Source organism: Podarcis bocagei (genome assembly GCF_964188305.1).
Source record: "Podarcis bocagei genome assembly, chromosome: Z".
In the NCBI taxonomy this organism is placed as follows: domain Eukaryota; kingdom Metazoa; phylum Chordata; class Lepidosauria; order Squamata; family Lacertidae; genus Podarcis; species Podarcis bocagei.
In genome coordinates this window covers 30432461-30446730 of record NC_138140.1, presented here as the reverse complement: position 1 = coordinate 30446730, position 14270 = coordinate 30432461, and the positions used below count along the sequence as shown (strand labels likewise).

Genomic DNA, 14270 nt, shown 5'->3' with positions numbered 1-14270 from the left:
AATAATTAAAGATATGGAACTATTGGATTCCCTTGCCCTTCCTGGCTATGAGTTAGGCAGTGGCTACACTGCAGGGGTGGAAGGTGGTAGTATGAAAGCAGTAGGATTAAATTCTCAGGGAGGCAAGTCTGTTTTGCAGTATGCTTGCAATAGTACAGGAAAGTGCCTTTGATTTGAAAAAAAGTAAGTAATTTTAGAGGAGAAACATAGATGTCCAAGTGTCATGGGAGTGGCCAGACACATTTTTGGTGGGTGTTGTGGAGATCTTTTGTGCTGGGTATTTTGTGCTTGCCCCTTCCTTATTTTTTACTTTTTTTAAAAGGAAAGTTGTTATTATATTTAACTCTGCTTGAAATTATCCATATGTCCCACCTGAGGGAGGTACAGGTGATGGTAACATGAGAATGGCCTTTTCACCAGTGACCTCCTGTCTGTGGAATGCTCAACCCAGGGAAACATACCAGGTGGCATTTTGTCAGCCTTTAGGCACCAAGCTAACAGCTTTTTGTTCACCCAGGCCTTTGGTAATTAATAGGGTTGCACATGCACTGTGACTCCGATTAAGAGGGGACATCTGGTTGACAGTGACTCATCCTGGGTTGACCTGGGGACCACTTTCTACCCTGGATCTGGTCCTGAGTAAGTTTAAGGTTGGAACTAATGTTTAATTAGCATTTTAAAATGCAATTAAACAGATAGCTAGGAGAGGTGTGTGGGAAGGAGATCTGGTGTTTTAAGGTTTTCTAGTTTAAAATTGATGAGATGGGATGGCAGAGGACGAGATGGTTGGACAGTGTTCATGAAGCTACCAGCATGAGTTTGACCAAACTGCGGGAGGCAGTGGAAGACAGGAGTGCCTGGCGTGCTCTGGTCCATGGGGTCACAAAGAGTTGGACACGACTAAATGAATAAACAACAACAAAAAAGTTTAAAATTTGTTGGAAGTTTGGGTGCAACTCACCTTGCAGAAGAGACGCCAGCATAGGGTTAAGGCCGATAGAGTGAAGGACAACAACATTCCCAGACTAGCCTTGTACCTTTAACATATCAGTTTACTTCTCTATCTCTTTGTTGTTTAGGCTGATAAATACTGCATTAGATTACATCCTGTTTACAGCTTCCTCCTCCTCCTCCTTCCACTTCTCTCTCAGATCTCAAGATGAGAGTTTACCTTGGAATTAACTTCAGAGAACAAAGGAGAAAGCATGGCTGCCTTGTTCTTCTCTAGGTTGGTTACTTAGGCTAGAAATGAAAACTTTTCTATTCAAGTTTTTTTTAAAAAAAATGTGCTACAAACAACTTTATTATTTTATTACCTACAAGCATCTCTCTCGGTGTGTGACTGCAACAAGTAAATTCTACTCTCTAACCAAGGCTCACAAGCTTAAAGGCTGCTCACTCTACATACCAAAAGGATTTCAATGCTATCCCATTAAAATTGTTCTTATTTGTTGTATTTCACCTTGGCAAGTCACTTTGAGACTTCTTTTGTATAATTATCATATTAGTAGTAGTAGTAAAGGCTGAATGAGCAAGTTACAAAGTGCAATACTGGTGGGACCTTAGCCACCTAGCACTTTAATTTTCACATATGCAGTTGAAATATACTCAGAGTCGCAAAGTGATTTCATGCTCTTTATTCAGCTCATAGTGGTGAGGAGGAATGAATGAAAGTCCCCTCACAGTATCTGCTTTATATACACTATTTACACAATGGGCTGCACATGATTGGCTAATTCCGGAATTCTACTGTAAGCCAATCAGGTTGTGGATTCACTTCTATCTGGAGCAGGATTGGGTGGTTCCTGTCAACCAATCATACTGCTGCATTGTTCTAGGACCAATCAGACTGCTGCATTCTGAATCCTATTGTTCTAGGACTAATCAGACTGCTGCAATTTGGATCCTATTGTTCTAGGACCAATCAGACTGCTGCAGTTTGGATCCTATTCAACTCAGTACATAACAGCAGTTGTTTATGTTTTACTAGGCATTAAACAGCAATTCTCACCAATAGATTGCAGATTGAAAGTGGGGGGAGCAAATCTCACTGGACACAGAAAACCCTTTTGGCACTTCTGAACTCAGATAAAGCCCTAACAGCCACAATTCATTTCCTCATCCCCTTCCCATGTCAGCCTAAATGTGCATTTCTTCCTCTCAATAAATTAACCTATACACATTTGAGTCATGGGCCTGTCCTCATTATGACTTAAGAAGTTGCATTGCTAGGAGAGAGCTTTGGGGCAGACGTCCAGGGCCCTACTCAGCAGAATGAACAGGAGGCTACTCCAAACATAGCAGACCTGGCTATATTTGAAGTTAATAATGTAATTGGACAGTGATGGCTGGTGCTCAATGAAACTGGCAGGGCAGAAGGCAGGGAGGCTAACAGTAGGTGGAGCCAGAGTCAATGAAGACCGATCCAGCTACTGTAATTCCAGTTTTGTCCACATCCTTCTCCCTGCTGAGTTCTACAAGGGCAGCATTGATAAGGAGGAGAAGGAAGTTGAGAGGCAATGCTTCTACCCCCTGAACTAGATGTAAGCAAGAAGGCAGGCAGTTAGGGGCTGGCTGGGGATAGATAGCCTGTGTTGGTGGGATAGTGCCCCATTCACCCTAATGGATTAGCCTCCACTGATAATAGATTTCACTGAGCTCCCCAGCCGTACCACATAAGACAAGTAAGTCTCAGTCTAAATTTACCTAACTGCACTACCTGGGAATGATAAGGAGTGCTGGAGCCCTTCAAGCAATAAAATTCCTGTTCATAATTCCTCCTCTGCCTCCTGAGATTTACTGGTGTGCTTTCAAATGTATCAATTTAATCCATAAGGACTAGCAACTTGACTTTGAAAAGAAGTACCACCAAGATTCTCAGGATGCCAAGCAGTGTTGCCAAATTCTGTTATACAATCACAGATGGAATTTGCATCACTCTGCCATAAGGTTTTTGTTTTGATCATTTTGTTTCCAGGTCTATGTGTTTTAGTTTTAAAATGTAGGAAATGTGGTCATAGGGATTTTTTTGGAGTTGGGTTTTGTTTGTTTTTTTGGTGATGATGGAGTATTACAATTCAAGGATGAAATGTGGGTTTTTAAAGAGTGTACACACTTGTTTTTTTCCTTTGTTCTCTTATCGACTCTAATTGGAGCCAGCTGAGAGTATTATGAAGAAACTGTTATCTCTGCTGAGATGACATGTTATTTAAAAAAACTATTTCAAGTAATCTTTTATTTCCTTCACACTGCAACACATTTGAAAAAAAAGGAAAAGAAAACCAAAGAAACTTGGCCAGGGATCAACCAAACTTTTTAAATTTCCTATGGTGAAGAATTAAAGAAAAGCAAAACATGATTGAGGATGATATAATCAGGAATGGTTTGGAAGCTTAGGTCATATTAATGCAGTATTATCCTTTTTTTCTAAAGAAAAGAAATGCAATGAATATGGAAAGCCTTAATATTCACAGACAGATGCTGAGCCCCTTTTTGTGATCTATTGTCATTTGCAAATTATTTGACCTCACGCCCTGCTCTCCTGTCATCAAGAAATAGAGAAATCATCTCATGGTGATGCTTCGAAGATTCTCTTTCTTTGACTTCTTGTCCAAAGGTTCAACTTCTGAATTACCTAGACTTTCCCCACCAAAAGTGAAACCAATGTATTAAGGGATTGTCTATCGTTCATTCGAGAACAAGTGCTGTTCTTTATATACGGTACTCAAAACAGCACCATCCACACACACAAGAGGCAGCTATCAGAAGACTCCAGGAAACTCCAAGGTTTGCAGAATTGTTTAAAAATCATTAGGAGCCCTGCCCCCCACAAGAAGTGTAAGAACACAAGAGCAGCCTGCTGGATCAAGCCAATGGTCAGCAAAGCACCCTCTTCTCACAGTGGCCAACAAGATGCCTCGGAAAGACTGAAAGCAGGACACTCTACCCAACTGCAATTCCTAGCAAGTGGTATTCAGAGGTGCATTGCCTCTGACAGTGGAGGTAGAGCATAGCCATCCTAGCTAGTAGCCATTGATTGCCTTGTCCAAAATAGTCTAGTCCTATTTTGAAGACATTCATTTTTGTGGCCATCATCACTGCCTACAACATACAGGTTCCCTTAATATTCCCAGGTTGTAGCATTATGGGAGAAGGTGGAAAACTTACCTCTATCATTATCAGGTCTTGCTTTCCTTTTCTCTAAACTAAAAGGCATCAAATGCTGTAACCTTTCCTCCTCTACCCCTTGAACATTTTTGTTGCCCCTTTCTGAACTTTTTCCAAGCCTACAATATCCTTTTTGAGTTGAGGCAACCAGAACTGTACACACCAATCCGAATGCAGCTGCACCATAAAAACTCCTCAAACAACCCAATGAGGACTGTGCATGCATCTGTAAGAGGCTGGTAATGGACAATTGGGTGGGGTGGGGCAGAATGGAGTGTCTTGCAGGAGGGCTTTGTCTGTTTGAAACACTGAAAATGAACACTCCATGCTGCAACATTTTGTTGCAGGTCATGCTTCTTGTTTCATTCCTGGACTCTGCACAAAACACTGTGTATGCAAGTTTGCTGTAGTCACTTCCCCTTCCTCTACATCCCAAATGCACACATATACGTTGAGAAGAGGTAGTTCAGTATACTTCAGTAATTTGCACATTCAGCACCAAGTAACTGGAGTACTTGTCTCAGGGCCAATGCACCAGTAGTAGTAGTAGTAAAAAAAGAATAATTTTATTATTTATTTATTTATTTATTTATTTATTTATTTATTTATTATTTATACCCTGCTCATCTGGCTGGGATTCCCCAGCCACTCTGGGTGGCTTACAGCACATGTCTAAGGTTCAAGGACATTGGAAGCTGAGATAAAGGCAATTTGCTCTCAGTTTGTAGCAGGCAGTTGCATTTTGCACTCTGAAGTGAGACGTTCAGGCATTTGAGATTGCAGGACGAGCCTGCAATCTGCAGTGTGAGAACGGCAAGGTGGTGAGAAGAACAAAGTGAAAGGATTCTGCTTTTGTACATAGTCTGCCTATCTTTCAATAAACACTATCAGTATTGAACCACAGGTGCTTCTGTTACCGTGCACGACCAGCTCAACAGTCGGCAGTATAGTGGTGTTGGATTAGGATCTGGGAGACCATGGGTTCAAACTCCCACTCAGCCATTAAGCCCACTGAGTGACCTTGGGCCGCTCATTGTCTTTCAACCTAACCTACCTCACAAAGGTGTTGTGGGGATGAAATGAGGAGAGGGAGAGCAACGGAAGCCACTGTAACCTCCTTAGAGGAAACACAGGATGTAAATGTAACAAACAAACAAAACACCACAACGGACCAACACTTTGAAACATTTATTTTTTGTGGTTGCATCAAGCCTACATTAACAACACCCCCACCCCACACCTTTATGCACAACAATTGTGTGGCCAATGCATATGGGAGAAGGAAATATGTAAAGGTTTTAGCAAAAGGCAAGCTGAATTAATTTTAGAAATTCTGCAGGTGAACAAAAAATTTGGGAAGAGGGGCAGATCAAGCCAAAGAAATAGCAACGGAAAGAAATGCAGTGGGTGGGTTAGAAGAGAACCCATTGTTTCTTATGGGATGTCCTCAAAATTCTCCCCATCTGAATTCCTTACTTTTGGAGTTCCAAATTACCTGGTCTAGCTTCTAAAGTGGAACCAATGCACCACACATTCAGTTTCATCCCACATGCCCACCCCACAACCCCCACTGCATGAATGAGGGGCATGTTCCTATTGGCAGAAAACGCTGTGGTTTAGAGGTGTGCACATTCCCTTCTGGGCATTCATGAAACTCTGCAATAAAAAGCAATACTGATGCATTTGTACTTTCCATGATTGTATCATGAGTCAGGGAGGCCACAGGGGAATGCCTTTGATTGCTTAGAATGGAACTACCTATAAGCAGTACTAACCAACATAAAGTTTGGCCCTAACTTCCTACAAACCCTCTGACAAATATATTCGCAAGCCTCCACAAAATGCAGAATTAACAACATGGAGTCTAATATCCTAGCACTCCAAAGAGGCACAAAACAAGGATGCTCAGTGTTTCCCTTCCTATTCATTCTGGCCCTGGAACCCCTAGCAATCCTAACCCGGGCAGTCCCTGACATCAAGGGAGTGGAAATAAAAGGCAAAACCTATAAATTAGGGCTCTTTTCAGATGACCTGATGGTCATGACACTAGACCCACCCCCACAGCAACTACCTTAACCAAAGAACCCAACACATTTTCAATGGTATCGGGCCGAGAAGTAAACTTTGCAAAATCTGAGGCTATGTGCTTCAACACTCCCCATTCCCATATCCAAAAATAATTCACCAATATCACAAAGAAAAAACTCTGCCACACCAAGTTCAAATACCTAGGGGTACAAATAACCAGAAACCTCAACAATTATAAACCCCTATGGTGACAAATTAACAAAGACCTGAAGAGATGGAGCAATACCAACTTCACTCACTCAGATAAAATAGGCATGATCAAAATTACCACCCTTCCAAAATTAACCTACCTATTCCAAACCCTTCCAATCTGGATTCCACCAACGCAACTCCACAAATGGCAGAAAAAACAACACTCATTTATCTTCTCACATGAAAAGCCAAGAATAAGCCCCAAACACCTGCACCTCCCCTATTCAGGATGTGAAATCCCCAACACAGAACTATACTACATTGCCAACCAAGTGTGCTACATAATTTGGAGGTCTTTAAGCAGAGGCTTGACAACCATATGTCAGGAGTGCTCTGATGGTGTTTCCTGCTTGGCAGGGGGTTGGACTCGATGGCCCTTGTGGTCTCTTCCAACTCTATGATTCTATGATTCTATGATTCCATACATTCTAGAAGATGAGACAAAACAATGGGTATACTTGGAGAGAGATATAAACGAAAACACTCCCACCCCAGCATACACTTTCCTCCAAAACAAACTAAGGAAAATCCCCACCACACTAAACAGGTTCACACAGATCATGCTTAAAGCATGGAAGGAAGAAGTAGGCAAACTGTCCCCAACCCAATCCCCACTAATCCCTCTGGCTCACCACCCACTATTCCACCATGCAGCACAAGATCTCCAGATAAAAACCTGGCAAACCAAAGGCCTATATCGCCTAGCAGACTTCTAAAAATAGCAAACCCATATCAAAAAAAGAAACACAAAACAAACTAGGGGACACCCAAATACCTTGACTAACACACCGCCAACTACATGCCTTCTTAAACAACCCATTGGTAAAATCAACAGCCACTAGGCCCTTGCCCACCTTTGAAAACCTTCTCCTAACAACAACAGGATGTGGCAAGGGGATGGTATCCACAATATATAAAACACGGCTGTGAAACACCCCCCCAAACCCCTTGACACAATCAAAAAACAATGGGAGGATGACATAGGCTATGAAAATAACCCCACCAATTGAATTAGAATGTGGTCTAAACCTCCCTTAAAATCCATATCAGTGAAAAGAAAAGAACTCACTCTGAAACTCACTTACAGATTATACCTAACACCATGGAAAGTGGTGCTGATACACCCAGGAACCTCACCAAAATGCTAGCAAGGCTGCACCTTCACAGGCTCATACGTCCACATATGGTGGGAATGCCCCCAAACCCAACTCTTCTGGACAACAGTCATATAAGAAATAAGCAAAATAACTAAACAGGTACTAGAAGTAACCCCAGAACTGGCCCTACTGAACATCTTCCAAGATAACAATGCCCACTCACCCTATAAAGAGCTCATAACCCACTTCTCTCAGCAGCCAGAAACAGCATAGCCAGACACTGGAAGAACTTGTCAGGAATAAACATGGAACACTGGTATCAAGTAGTATGGGAAACAGCCTTACTAACCAGTAGACTGAAACTGACATGGGGAGAAATAGATGAGGAGGATGCCTTCACTCCAGCATGGCTCCCCTTTATCACATACACAGCCCAACAAGACAACAGTGTTATGTACTGAAGTTCTCACCCTGGGCCAGCAGGGGGATACTGTAGATAGTTTTCACTCAGGTCCACATATGCAAATAAGGGATTGAAAGTGATGTTCAGTGATTGGATAGTTACAGAAAGTGGTTACTGTTTTGTTCTAGTGGAGCTCTATATAAGCAGGCTGGCTGAACCCTTCAGTTCAGTTCTGTTCTGACCTGTGAATAAACAAGAGCTGTTTGGAGAATCGCTGTGTTGTCTGATATGTTCACCCACAACTTAACAAACAGCATGAACCCACTGACAGCATACAATTCAGTATGGCTAACTTAACCCAACACCCCCCCCCCGCACAAACAAATCCCACTGCAGCCAACCAAAGACAATCAACCACACCCCAGGCTCCCCCAACCTCTCTTACCACCAAGGAAACATAACTAGTGAATAGAAAGACAACCTACCCAAGTGACACTGACACAAAACCCGCATATATACGCTAAGTAAAAGAACATAAGCTTCACCACCCCACTCCCTCTCTCCCATCCCCCCTCTTTCCTTCCCAACCCTATACTGCATATAACACCAATGTCTCACAACAAATGTAACCGATCCATAGAAAACACAACCTGAAGAAAGAGACAATGCATGTGCTTTTGTAAATGAGGAAAATCTTTAATATACATTATTTAAAAATAAAAATAAAATAAAGGAACAGAAGGGGTGGGGAGGGAGATCCATTAATCTTAAATTGCCTACTGCAGAAACCAATCGCACCATACAGACCTGGCAGAACCCTGTGAAGGTTGTTGTATAGCAACTGCATTTGACAGATTGCACCTTTGATTTTGATGGAGGAACATTTGGCTTGCTAATGCTACTTTTTTCCACTGAACAAGAACAAAAAAGAAAAGAGAGAGAGAGAGAGAGAGAGAGAGAGAGAGAGAGAGAGAGAGGCAAGAATTGACATATGACTTTCAGCTTACAGTACAGAGTTACTGGTCACCTGCACTTCATCAGGCGCCTGATACCTTTATCTTCTATATCTCCATCTGACATAATGCCCTGGATGTATACAGCGCTGCAGTTATAAATCTGATACTAACTTGCCTTCAGTTCCAACATGGAGCTTTCATAAATTGTTCCTTCCAGTTTGAGGAACTCTTAGCAGGGAAACATTTCAGATCTGTTTTTACCATTTGGGGGCGGGAATGGTGGTTGGTTTCATTGCGGCACAATTTATTGTCACATGTAATTACTGTTGTTTATGGGAGATTTGAGCCTTAGCTCGTTGCCCATGGATGAGGTAGCAAACCCCACTGAAATCAACAGGACTTGCTTCTGAGCAGAGGCATATGCCTGAGCTGTAAGCAATATTAGCTTCATTGATTAGGAAAAATGTAAACTGAATTTCAGGCTATGAGTCAAAATACAAACTGCTATATGTCTAATGATCTCTTGCGTGTGTCTCTTCTATCATGTGGTTCTCTGAATTCTGGGCTTGCTTTAATTTCTTTTTAAAGGTAGTAAAAACTTGGCAGTAACCATCCCTAGTAGTCCAGTCTCAGTCATGCCCAAGTTATTTTTCCTTTATGTGCTCAAATGTCAAGTCCCACAGGATAGCTATAATTTCATCCTCCAATTTATCTGGCTCATAATGAACTTTAATAAGCCCCTGCTCCATAAATTCACGAGCACTGTAATTAAGGTTATGCCATAACTATTTAGTGTTTTGGGGAAAACATTTGGGCAGTATTGAAAAAAACACCCCCTTGCCCCCTCTTCCTATTCATCTACATTGCCCTCATTTCTTTCTCCCTTCCCTTAATCTGGCCTCAGTGATACGGACACATAGCCAAACCTGGCTAAATAGTATAATGAAAACATCCCATTCATTGCAATGATCCTTGACTCATTGGGGCTCTGTGTGTGACTGTTCCAGGAAGCAATACATTCACTCTCAGTTAATGTTGTTTGTCCTCACTGATGGTTTTATGTTGCATAGCCAAACACGGTTGGCTGAAGACCTGCACGATGTCATCCACTTCATTCTGTGATCCCCAGTTGGTTAGAATTTCCTATGTGGCAAACCCAGGAAGAGGAAAGGAAAAGGGTGGGAGGTGGGGTGGATGTTGCAGAAGCAACAGCATGTAGGGGTAACAGAACAAAAAGGGGAGTAATTTTCACTGATAGGTTCTCAGGAAATGTTTCTTCTGATCATGCACCCCTCACCAGTATATTATACCCATGAATAAAAATGGAAATCCTAATTATAATCTGTTATTTGGTGCTATTCAGAAAAGTAAGCAAATAATGAGCACTGGATGAAACCATGAGCAGGATTATTAACCATTCGTCCAACCATTGATGGATCTAATGCTGCAATCCTATGCACCTGGAAGTAAGTCCTACTGAGTAGAATGCAATAGGATGCACTTTAAATTTAGCCATTCATGTTAAAATTCCAGGATTTCCTCTTCCATCCCTAAAACTGTTTTTAGATACGAGCTCTTTCCAGATAAAGAGGAATTAGTAGCTGGGTGGGTACATTTTTCAGCTTGTTTTTATCACAACACAACATAGCATTGGTCCTATGGCTAGATCTGATAGGTATTGGGTCCCCATGCAAGAGCTTGAGCCCAGAAGCCATGCCAACTGTTGATTCCAGGTCCGTATGAATATGGACTGGTTTTAACCAAAGGGATCTCAAGCAGATGTTTCAGTGTTTCCTTAACTCCTAACAGGAGCATTCTAACCAGCCAGATGCGTTGGTCATGGGTTCCATCCCCATGTCACAATTATAAATTTTTTGCTTTTGGCTCCAGTCCCACCAATATTTTGCACTTGGCTTCTCCATGTGACAAGTAGATGCCACAAACCTGAAATTTGCCCACAGCTGCTCTAAAGTACCACACCACATAATGTAAATTTTACCAGCTGTTTTGAGTATCCATTTTGGGGATGAAAAAGCAAGAAAGAAATATGTTTTTTATTATTATTATTATTATTATTATTATTATTATTATTATTATTATTATTGCTAATGCTAATGCTAATACTAATTCTAATACTAATAATACTCCGCCATCTGGTTGGGTTTCCTAAATGCAAAATAAGTATTAATGGTGGAGTAGGGATCCTCAAAATTATTACTGCTTTAGGGCCTCAACTAACTTTAATCAAATAATGGAAAAGAATGGGACATACTTTTAAAAACAGCATGTTTGGTGGAGTATGCAATTTTATTTTGCTTTTTAAACAAAAGTTGCAAGCATTTCTGGACTCTTTCTTGATGCACCTCTTCAGAGAGCAAACACAAATCATTTTCCTGTTACCCTGCTGACCTTTGCCATGAGATGTTTTGCAATCCCCAATGAAAGACCCTTTCTCTTGAACCCCTCCCTCTGAAACGCTGCAAAAAGAGACCTAACAGCCTCCCTTTCTCCCATTAATTGAAGGGGGAAATCCTCAACATGTGTTGAATCTCCTCATAATACTTAAAAAAATACTTAAAGAATGTGTAATAATAGGGGAATTAGAGAGAGGGTAAAATTAACCCATATGGTTAAAACTGAGTGGAAAAAAGAGGGGGGTTTGAGTGACATTTAAATGTACTCTGTCCAATTTTACCCTGGGGAGGAGTACTGGAATGGAGAATGATAGAATGTGCTCTTGCTTCCAGGACAGTGTGTGTGTGTGTGTGTGTGTGTGTGTGTGTGTGTGTAAGTGAACTTAGGCTCTCTCGTGTGCAAATGAAAAAATATTCTGAAGGCCACTTGATTGGGGTGGGGTGGGGGGTTACCTGTCACATGTAATAAGGGAAAATCTATCAGCTGTCTAGGTTAGCGTCCAGGAAAATCAAATGGTATTTTATGTATTTAAACGGGGAAAAAACACAGAGAGATTTAAGGGAAACCACCTCAAAGAAATTTGCCTAGGCATTTAACAAAGAGAGAGAGAGAGAGGGAGAGGGAGAGAGAAAATGATTTTGACTCATTTCCTTTGCTCAAATATAAATCCATGCTTCCTTCACCAACCAAAATTGGGTCATTATAGATTGACACCATTGCATATCAGGTTAGGGCTTTGTCCTTCAGGTATAATTTCACCTGGGGTGTCCCTTCACATTCACGAAATGGGTTAAAATGAACTTCTACATGCACAACAACCAAACCTGGTAGGAAAAGGCTATGTTTAGATAGGAAATTTATACTTTTCCCTGGCTTGTGCATTGATTTGGTCCATTTTAATCAATAGCTAGAAGGGATGGGTGAACTTGTCAATTTTTGTTTCTCTTAAGTTTCTCATTTTTCAGTTTTTTTGTTCTCAACAATTCCACATTTTTATTTATTTAAAGAATCCTCCTGAAAGGGAAGGAGCTTGAACACCAACAAGATGGTGGCGTAGGCTGATAGCTCCGTTGTCTATGAAAATTATCCCTGAATCTTGTCTATAGAATGGGGTATGCTGTAGGGACCAAGCAAATCTAAGAAGCATAACATTCGAGTCCATTTTGCGATGATATACAAAGAACGTCACTTGGGGCCTGAGGGTGATGCCGCAGCATCTAAAATGGCGTCAGAACACCCAGCTGGACCAGCCACAAGAAATGAATGAGGACACGCCAGTAACCTCAGTGGCCTTGAAATCAGCTATGAAGGAGGAGGTGGCACAGAAGTGTAAGACTTTCCAACAAGAATTAATAGACTGCTATGCCACCTCATCGAAAATGAAGCTGGGGTAGAGGGTAAAACCAGAATAGGAAAAAACATGAAACTGCCCCAGACATAGCCCCAGAAACATTACAGATGACAATTACTTTAAAGCTCCAGGAAGTGGGGTTCTAATATTACTAGGGATTTCTCTTTCATTTAGTGGTGCCCCACAATGGAGACACTCACACAGCAACCAAGTATAGATTCTGCACTTGGAACCACCTGAAGGAATAAGGGCTGGGGGCCTAGACAAAGAAGACAATGATGGTGATTTGGAGGAGGAAGAAGGCTGATAAGTAGTAAGCCCTCCAACAGCTAGGATTAGGGGGGAAATGGAATTTCGAGTCTCAGAGCTCTTCCAAATAGACATGACTGGCATTGAAACACATTGGATGCTTAGAGTTTAAACATCCCACAGATACAGTACAGACATGCAGCAAGGCTTAAAGTGATAGAGACTGGGAAACAGATCAAATAGTTAGAGATATTTATTACAGAATGAATATCTCAAATAACATCTTTACTAACAAAAGAATTGGTAAATATTGTCCTTGCCTCAAATACCACATGGGTGTGGCAATACTAATAGGTGCAGATTTAGACTTGGGGGGCAGGGGGCGGGAATTATTGAGATAAAAATGGCCAACGCCTATTTGTTGAAGAAGTCCTGGAAAAACACACAATGGCCACGTTACTGTCGCTATAGGCACCGAGTGAAGAGACAGCTCAATTTTCTTCATAAAGGGCTTAAGAAATTGGGGAAGTTTACTTAAGCAGAGATTATACTTGGGGGAGATGTAAATTGGAATTGAATTTAATGGAAAATTAAAATCAGCAAGGCAGCAAATTTCACATATGGCCCATTTTATGCAGCTATTACAAAAATATGACCTTCATTAAATATGGGCAGAAGCAAATTCAGGATGTTTTGTTTCTCAGATAATTTCAGAAAGTGTGAAGTGCCAGTAAGTGCAAATTTAACTGAATTTCTCCCCCATTCCTAGCAGCTAGATAATCTAGTAAATCTATAAGAAACTGTTTTAAACATCCATTTATCATTAGGTTTACCAGTCTTGCTCAACCTGGAATCCTCCAGATCTTTGGGACTTCAACTCCCATCAGCCCAGCTAGCATGTTCTTTTACTTCTGACTTTGCTGCCTGCCACACCACTGGTAATACAATCAGCTGATGTAGCCATGATGTCTGGCCACCATTGGCTCAGCTGTTGTGACATCACAGAAGGCCTGGGTAGCAGAGACTCAGGAAGCTATGTGCTTAAGTTAGCCTTCTTCATGGAAACAACTGAATATAAATTTATTCCAATAGGCTTTTCCAGCTAGATAAATGAATATTTACAACAAATGTCTAGTTTGCATGGTTTTAAAAGTGTTTGTTTGCTTGCTTTTGGATATTGTATATCAACCTGAGACAAAAAAAATTATATAAAAAGCAATACAGTGGTACCTCGGGTTACATACACTTTAGGTTACATACGCTTCAGGTTACAGACTCCGCTAACCCAGAAATATTGCCTCGGGTTAAGAACTTTGCTTCAGGATGAGAACAGAAATCATGCAGCAGCGGCG

The 14270-nt window shown here is 41.3% G+C and overlaps 1 long non-coding RNA gene across 1 annotated transcript; it reads right to left on the bottom strand.

Moving 5' to 3' along the window:
• Positions 1 to 9938: 9938 nt before the first annotated feature.
• LOC308578974 lies at positions 9939 to 13829 on the bottom strand. The gene is made up of 2 exons (XR_014004238.1): positions 13752 to 13829; positions 9939 to 10046 (listed from the first exon to the last, which is right to left on the bottom strand). It is a non-coding gene; the product is annotated as an uncharacterized lncRNA (long non-coding RNA).
• Between the last annotated feature and the right edge of the window lie 441 nt (positions 13830 to 14270).